Source organism: Oncorhynchus nerka, linkage group LG20, assembly GCF_034236695.1.
Source record: "Oncorhynchus nerka isolate Pitt River linkage group LG20, Oner_Uvic_2.0, whole genome shotgun sequence".
NCBI lineage: Eukaryota > Metazoa > Chordata > Actinopteri > Salmoniformes > Salmonidae > Oncorhynchus > Oncorhynchus nerka.
This window is the reverse complement of record NC_088415.1, coordinates 68,184,788-68,191,432: the sequence shown is the minus strand read 5'-3', so window position 1 is coordinate 68,191,432 and position 6,645 is coordinate 68,184,788. Positions and strand designations below refer to the sequence as shown.

The window sequence follows — 6,645 nt, the reverse complement described above, 5'->3', positions numbered from 1 at the left end:
TTCACCGTTTCATCATAATCGGGCCAATGCTGTCATAACCCATGATGGCGCTGGAGGGGAGGGCTGCCGTCTTATCGGCTGTTAGCCAACCATGCTTTTTTGCGTTGTTCGTAACTTTATTTTGTACATAGTGTTGCTGCTACTGTCTGTTATGACCAAAAATAGCGTCTGGACATCAGATATGCGATTGCTCACCTCAAACTGGATGAAGAGTTCTTCAATGAGTCTGACAGGAGGGATATACTACAGACACCCGACCAGGCCCAGATCCCTATGATTCGCTGGATTAGCTGGAGAAGGAAACAGAGATTTTGAAGCAAAAGATCAGAGTGTCTAGTGAGGATCAGGGAATGAAGTCTCGAGGTTTGGCTCACCTGAGGTAGAGTATCACATGATAAGCTGTATACCACACTATCTACCTAGAGAGTTTTCATCTTTACTTTTCGTAGCTGTCTACATACCACCACAGACCGATGTTGGCACTAAAACCGCGCTCAATGAGCTGTATACTGCCATAAGCAAACAAGAAAATGCTCACCCAGAGGCGGTGCTCCAAGTGGCTAGGGACTTTAATGCAGGGAACTTAAATCAGTTTTACCTCATTTCTATCAGCATGTCAAATGTGCAACCAGAGGTAAAAACATTCTAAACCACCTTAACTCCGCACACAGAGACACATACAAATGCAAATCTGACCATAATTCTTTCCTCCTGATTCCTGCTTCCAAGTTAAAAATTAAAGCAGGAAGCACCAGTGACTTGGTCAATAAGAAAGTGGTCGGATGAAGCAGATGCTAAACTACAGGACTGCTTTGCTAGCATAGACTGGAATATGTTGCGGGATTCTTCCGATGGCATTGAGGAATACACAACATCAGTCACTGGCTTTATCAATAAGTGCATCAAGGACATCTTCCCCACAGTGACTGTGTATGTATATACCCAAGCACAAGTCATGGATTACAGGCAACACTCGCACTGAGCTAAAGGGTAGAGCTGCTGCTTTCAAGGAGCGGGACTCTAACCCGGAAGCTTATGAGAAATCCCGCTATGCCCTCCGACGGGAGTGTTACGTCTAGCCCCGAGTCCAGGTTGCAGTGCACCCAACATCAGTCAAAATGGTGGTTAGGTCTGATTTTCCATCTGTGAAAGGTAGCACCTTCCTAGACAATGTGCCGGACGTCAATTACAATTATAGCCAATGTACCCAGTGTAACTTCACGTCATTGACCATTTGTTATTGAGAAGAGTTCTATTGGAGTGGACAAACTGTGAATGTCACCAAAAGGCCTTAAGCAAGAGTTTTTCTTAGTTATCTAAGACATTTTCATATTTATCTATGTTGCATTGATACAGTATGTCTTGCCATCCATATTGTATATGCAGTACGTATGTTCAGTATTTTGTCTATAATGACTGTGGTACACAAATTGCTTTGAAGTAGTACACAATAAAAGTATAATTAAACATGTACAAATAAAGTATGATAGTGAATGTGAATGAATAAGCCTTTACATAATTGATCTAATGTCCATATATAGTTACTGTACAATCAGTTTGAAACAGCTACCCACAACATATTTCACCTCTATTACTGTGCAAAACATATTATGACATTGGTGCTATTCAAAATGTGTTCATTTGTGAACATCTATCAACATTTTGCCCATTTAAACCGTGTGCGTCCTGCCTTGCCTACCGATAATGGTAGAAGGGCTGTGAAAAAGGCTATTTTCCTTTGTTCTGAACATATGCCATGTGTCTGCCTCTGACATAAAACGGTGAGAAATGAACAAAAATAAGTAATATAAACATATCAGAAATCATAGTGACTGTTTTCTAAGAACCAAAGAAAGTCAATGGCTGAATTACTAGGGAAAGGTTCAAGAGTCTCTGCTCCCATCAGGCCCTGACATTGGTCAACCATTGACCTTCTGTCCCTTTTTGTGTAACTCACCTGGGTCATCATCAGCAAGGACTGTGCCACTCTGCTACTGTCCTGAAAGGGCCCATCTGGACAGGTTAATCATTCATGACCTCGCCATAGAGATAGATAGAAGACTATAGTGCCCATTTGGCAGTATATTGCCAACCTCGGGTTTATACATGTTCAAACAAAATACACTAGGTGGTAGTGTGCACCCTTTCAGTATGTTTGTCGGCTCAAGTAGTAGAAGAAAAACATTTACTACTTCAAAATGGAGTTGGCCTTAATGGTGCTGCACATGCTCTCACAGACGTCATAATGGGACAGATGAAATGATGCAATGTCTATCTATGTCTATGGACAAAGGAGGGAGTGCTGCTGCATACAATGTACTATTTTGTTTGACGAGCACAACACTTAACATGTAAGAGAGTATATTGAAGAACCTCACTGACTCGTTAAACATCATGAAGCAGCCTAGGCTGAGGGGACGTACCAAGGCACCTCAATAGAAAGCCCTCCCCTTTTCCTGACCATGTGAGCTGACCAGGAAAGACTCTTTCACTCCAACCCATAGTTACAGTTGAAGTCGGAAGTTTATACACACTTAGGTTGGAGTCATTAAAAGTCGTTTTTCAACCACCCCACACATTTCTTGTTAACAAACTATAGTTGTGGCAAGTCGGTTAGGACATCTACTTTGTGCATGACACAAGTAATTTTTCCAACAATTTTTTACAGGCAGATTATTTCACTTATAAAACACTGTATCACAATTCCAGTGGGTCAGAAGTTTACATACACTAAGTTGACTGTGCCTTTAAACAGTTTGGAAAATTCCAGAAATAATATCATGGCTTTAGAAGCTTCTGATAGGCTAATTGACATTTGAGTCAATTTGAGGTGTACCTGTGGATGTATTTCAAGGCCTACCTTCAAACTCAGTGCCTCTTTGCTTGACATTATGGGAAAATCAAAAGAAATCAGCCAAGACCCCAGAAAAACTATTTGTAGACCTCCACAAGTCCGGTTCATCCTTGGGAGCAATTTCCAAACTGCTGAAGGTACCACGTTCATCTGTACGAACAATAGTATGCAAGTATAAACGCCATGGGACGCAGCCATCATATCGCTCAGGAAGGAGACATGTTCTGTCTCCTAGAGATGAACGTACTTTGGTGCGAAAAGTGCAATTCAATCCTAGAACAACAGCAATGGACCTTGTGAAGATACTAGAGGAAACAGGTCCAAAAGTATCTATATCCACAGTACAACGAGTCCTATATTGACATAACCTGAAAGGCCGCTCAGCAAGGAAGAAGCTACTGCTCCATAACCTCCATAAGAAAGCCAGACTACGGTTTACAACTGCACATGGGGAAAAAGATCATACTTTTTTGAGAAATGTCCTCTGGTCTGATGAAACAAAAATAAAACTGTTTGGCCATAATGTCCATTGTTATGTTTGGAGGAAAAAGGGGGAGGCTTGCAAGCCAAAGAACACCATCCCAACCGTGAAGCACGGGGGTGGCAGCATCATGTTGTGGGGATGCTTTGCTGCAGGAGGGACTGGTGCACTTCCCAAAATAGATGGCGTCATGAGGCAGGAAAATGATGTGTATACATTTAAGCAACATCTCATGACATCAGTCAGGAAGTTAAAGCTTGGTCGCAAAATGGGTATTCCAAATGGACATTGACCGCAAGCATACTTCCAAAGTTGTGGCAAAATGGTTTAAGGACAACAAAGTCAAGGTATTAGAGTGGCCATCACAAAGCCCACAAAACCTCAATCCTATAGAACATTTGTGGGTAGAACTGAAAAGCGTGTGCGAGCAAGGAGGCCTACAAACCTGACTCAGTTACACCAGCTCTGTCAGGAGGAATGGGCCAAAATTCACCCAACTTATTGTGGGAAGTTTGTGGAAGGCTACCTGAAATGTTTGACCCAAGTTAAACAACTTAAAGGCAATGCTACCAAATATCAATTGAGCATATGTTAACTTCTGACCCACTGGGAATGTGATGAAAGAAATAAAAGCTGAAATATATCATTCTCTCTACTATTATTCTGACATTTCACATTCTTAAAATAAAGTGGTGATCCTAACTGACCTAAGACAGGTAATTTTTACTACGATTAAGCGTCAGGAATTGTGAAAAACTGAGTTTAAATGCATTTGGCTAAGGTGTATGTAAACTTACGACTTCAACTGTACATACTACCTGGTACGTCGTCACATGGTACTGGTCACTCCCTAATATTAGCAAGCCCCTAAATGTTCAAATCCCAAATCGAATGATGGACTGTAATCTGTTTACATATAACAAATTAGCCATATATTACACAGTGTATTTTTACATTGAGGTGTGGTTTTGTCCTCAATATTTTTTGTAAAAGAAAATACATTTAACCTTTATTTTTTACTGGGAGTGAATGCTGAGACCAAGGTCTCATTTCCAGATGAGCCCTGTATGTGTGTACAATGCCACTGCGCCAGGAAAAATACTAGCTGAGAGAACCTCTGTAGGAGCCTGTGGAAAGGGCAGTGAGGGAGTATTTTTAGACTTAGGGTGTCTGTGATTTGGAGTAGAGCTGTCAGTTACTCCATATTGTTGACAGGAAGGAGCGATGTGTTACTGCAGGGACTTAGTGTTTTGATTGCAGACAGTTTCTATTAGAGACACTCTGGCACCTGTCAGTCCTTTCAGGAAGGCTCCACTTTGATATTATCAACAAAATAATACTTAATTGTTAATGCTCTTATACGAATCTTCTGAGCTCCAATTCATGCCGCCCCCTCACTTTGCCTATTTCACAGCTCATGGTAATGTATAATTACAGTCCACCTAATTCCATATTTTTTCAACTTTTGAACCAACATCTAGACAGAATGACAAATAATAACAAATAATAACTCTCGTTCCATGGTTTTCACCAGGTGAGCTATCATGCCAGACAGGGCAAGACCCATCGAGCCATCACGAAGACGATAGCACCCTGGATCCTGGCCTTCGTCCTCTATGGCCCTGTCATTATCTTCTGGGAGCTGGGGGAAGAGAAGAGCCGCATCCCGGAGGACGAGTGCTTCGCTGAGTTCTACTACACTTGGTACTTCCTCAGTGCCTCCATGTTGGAGTTCTTCTCCCCCTTTATCTCTGTAACATTCTTCAACCTCAGCATCTACCTCAATATCCATAGGAGGAGGCTCCGGAACAGAGATGAGGCCTGTGGACAGGCCCACATGCCCTGGCGATAGGGAAAGGCATCCGCCACACCTCCCACTTCTCCCAGAGCATGGTGGTGGTTAAAAAGTTGACTAGGGCTGTGTCTGTCCAGGGGAAGGGATCATGCTCAGGGTCCTTCCACTCCCAAATGTCCCCTCCCCCCATGGAGCAGCAGGACACCTATTCCACCAGGAGCACCCAACACCTCTGGCTTTCCAGGGACAAGAATATGGCCAAGTCGCTGGACCTCAGAGTGTGTGTCTTTGCTGGGCGCCCGTCACTCTGCTGACGATCATCAGAGCCGCCTATAGGGGGCAATGCGTGCAGCACCGCTGGTATGAGGTCACCTTCTGGCTGCTGTGGCTCAACTCAGCTATTAAAACCCTTTCCTGTATCCACTCTGCCACAGCGGCTTCACAGGGCCTTCGGCAGGATCCTGTATCCCAGTAAGAGGTCAACTCAGCTTGCCGCCAACTGACCTTCAGCATGACAGGCCTTGACTGTGGCAGGCCTCGACTGTATGTGACAGATGGGCCATTGACCAATGACAGGCTTCTACGGCATGTGACAGATGGGACAGTGTCCAAAGAGATGGTCACACACACGCACATAAAGCACTTTACTGTACATAGATTCAAAGGAGAATCTCATGACCAAATCTGATACTTTACCAATGTAAAAATTGGATAGAACATATTTCCTTTATTTTGTTTATCTCCTTTCTCCTCACCTCCTTCACATAGACTCAAATGAGATACTCCCCACTAGGCACAGACGTCAGGTCAATGTCCATTTATGATTTACATTTGTGTCACGTGAGTTGGGGTGGGCATTTCTATGTTTTGTGTTTCTATGATTTTCCATCTCTATTTTTTGGCCGGGTTTGGTCCTCAATCAGGGACAGCTGTCTATCGTTGTCTCTGATTGGGAACCATACTTAGGTACCCTTTTCCCCCACCTGTGTTTGTGGGAAGTTGACTTTCTTTATGGCACTTAGCCTTAAGCGTCACGGTTTTGTAGTGTGTATTGTTTTGTTCGGCGTCTTTTTCTTAATTAAAGAACATGTACGCTCACCACGCCGCACCTTGGTCCGCTCCTTTCATCAGCTGTGACAATTTGGTTGAGTTTTCAACGTGAAATCTACAAAAGATTCCATTTGATTTTGGTAAAAATTTAAGTGAAAAATATGAAATTCCCTTACATTGATTACTTTTAGCAAATTCAATCAGTTTTCCAAGTTTATTCAACATTGAAGGTTTTTGTTGTTGAAATTACGTGGAAACAATGTTGATTCAACCCATTTTTGCATAGTTGGGTCAGTACCAAATCTGATCATTTACCAATTAAAAATGTATGATGGAACAAAATATATTGTCATATTGAATGCTGTTTACAGCCCTGAAGTGTATATGAATGTATTATGAGCATGTGTATGACAATGTTCGTTTTCTGTGAAGTGTGAATGTATTCATTATGAAGATCACAAAGAG

The 6,645-nt window shown here is 42.4% G+C and overlaps 1 pseudogene; it reads left to right on the top strand.

Annotated features, from left to right (window-relative positions):
• Positions 1–3,037: 3,037 nt before the first annotated feature.
• On the top strand, positions 3,038–5,633 carry LOC135563110 (histamine H3 receptor-like; annotated as a pseudogene).
• Positions 5,634–6,645: the final 1,012 nt, after the last annotated feature.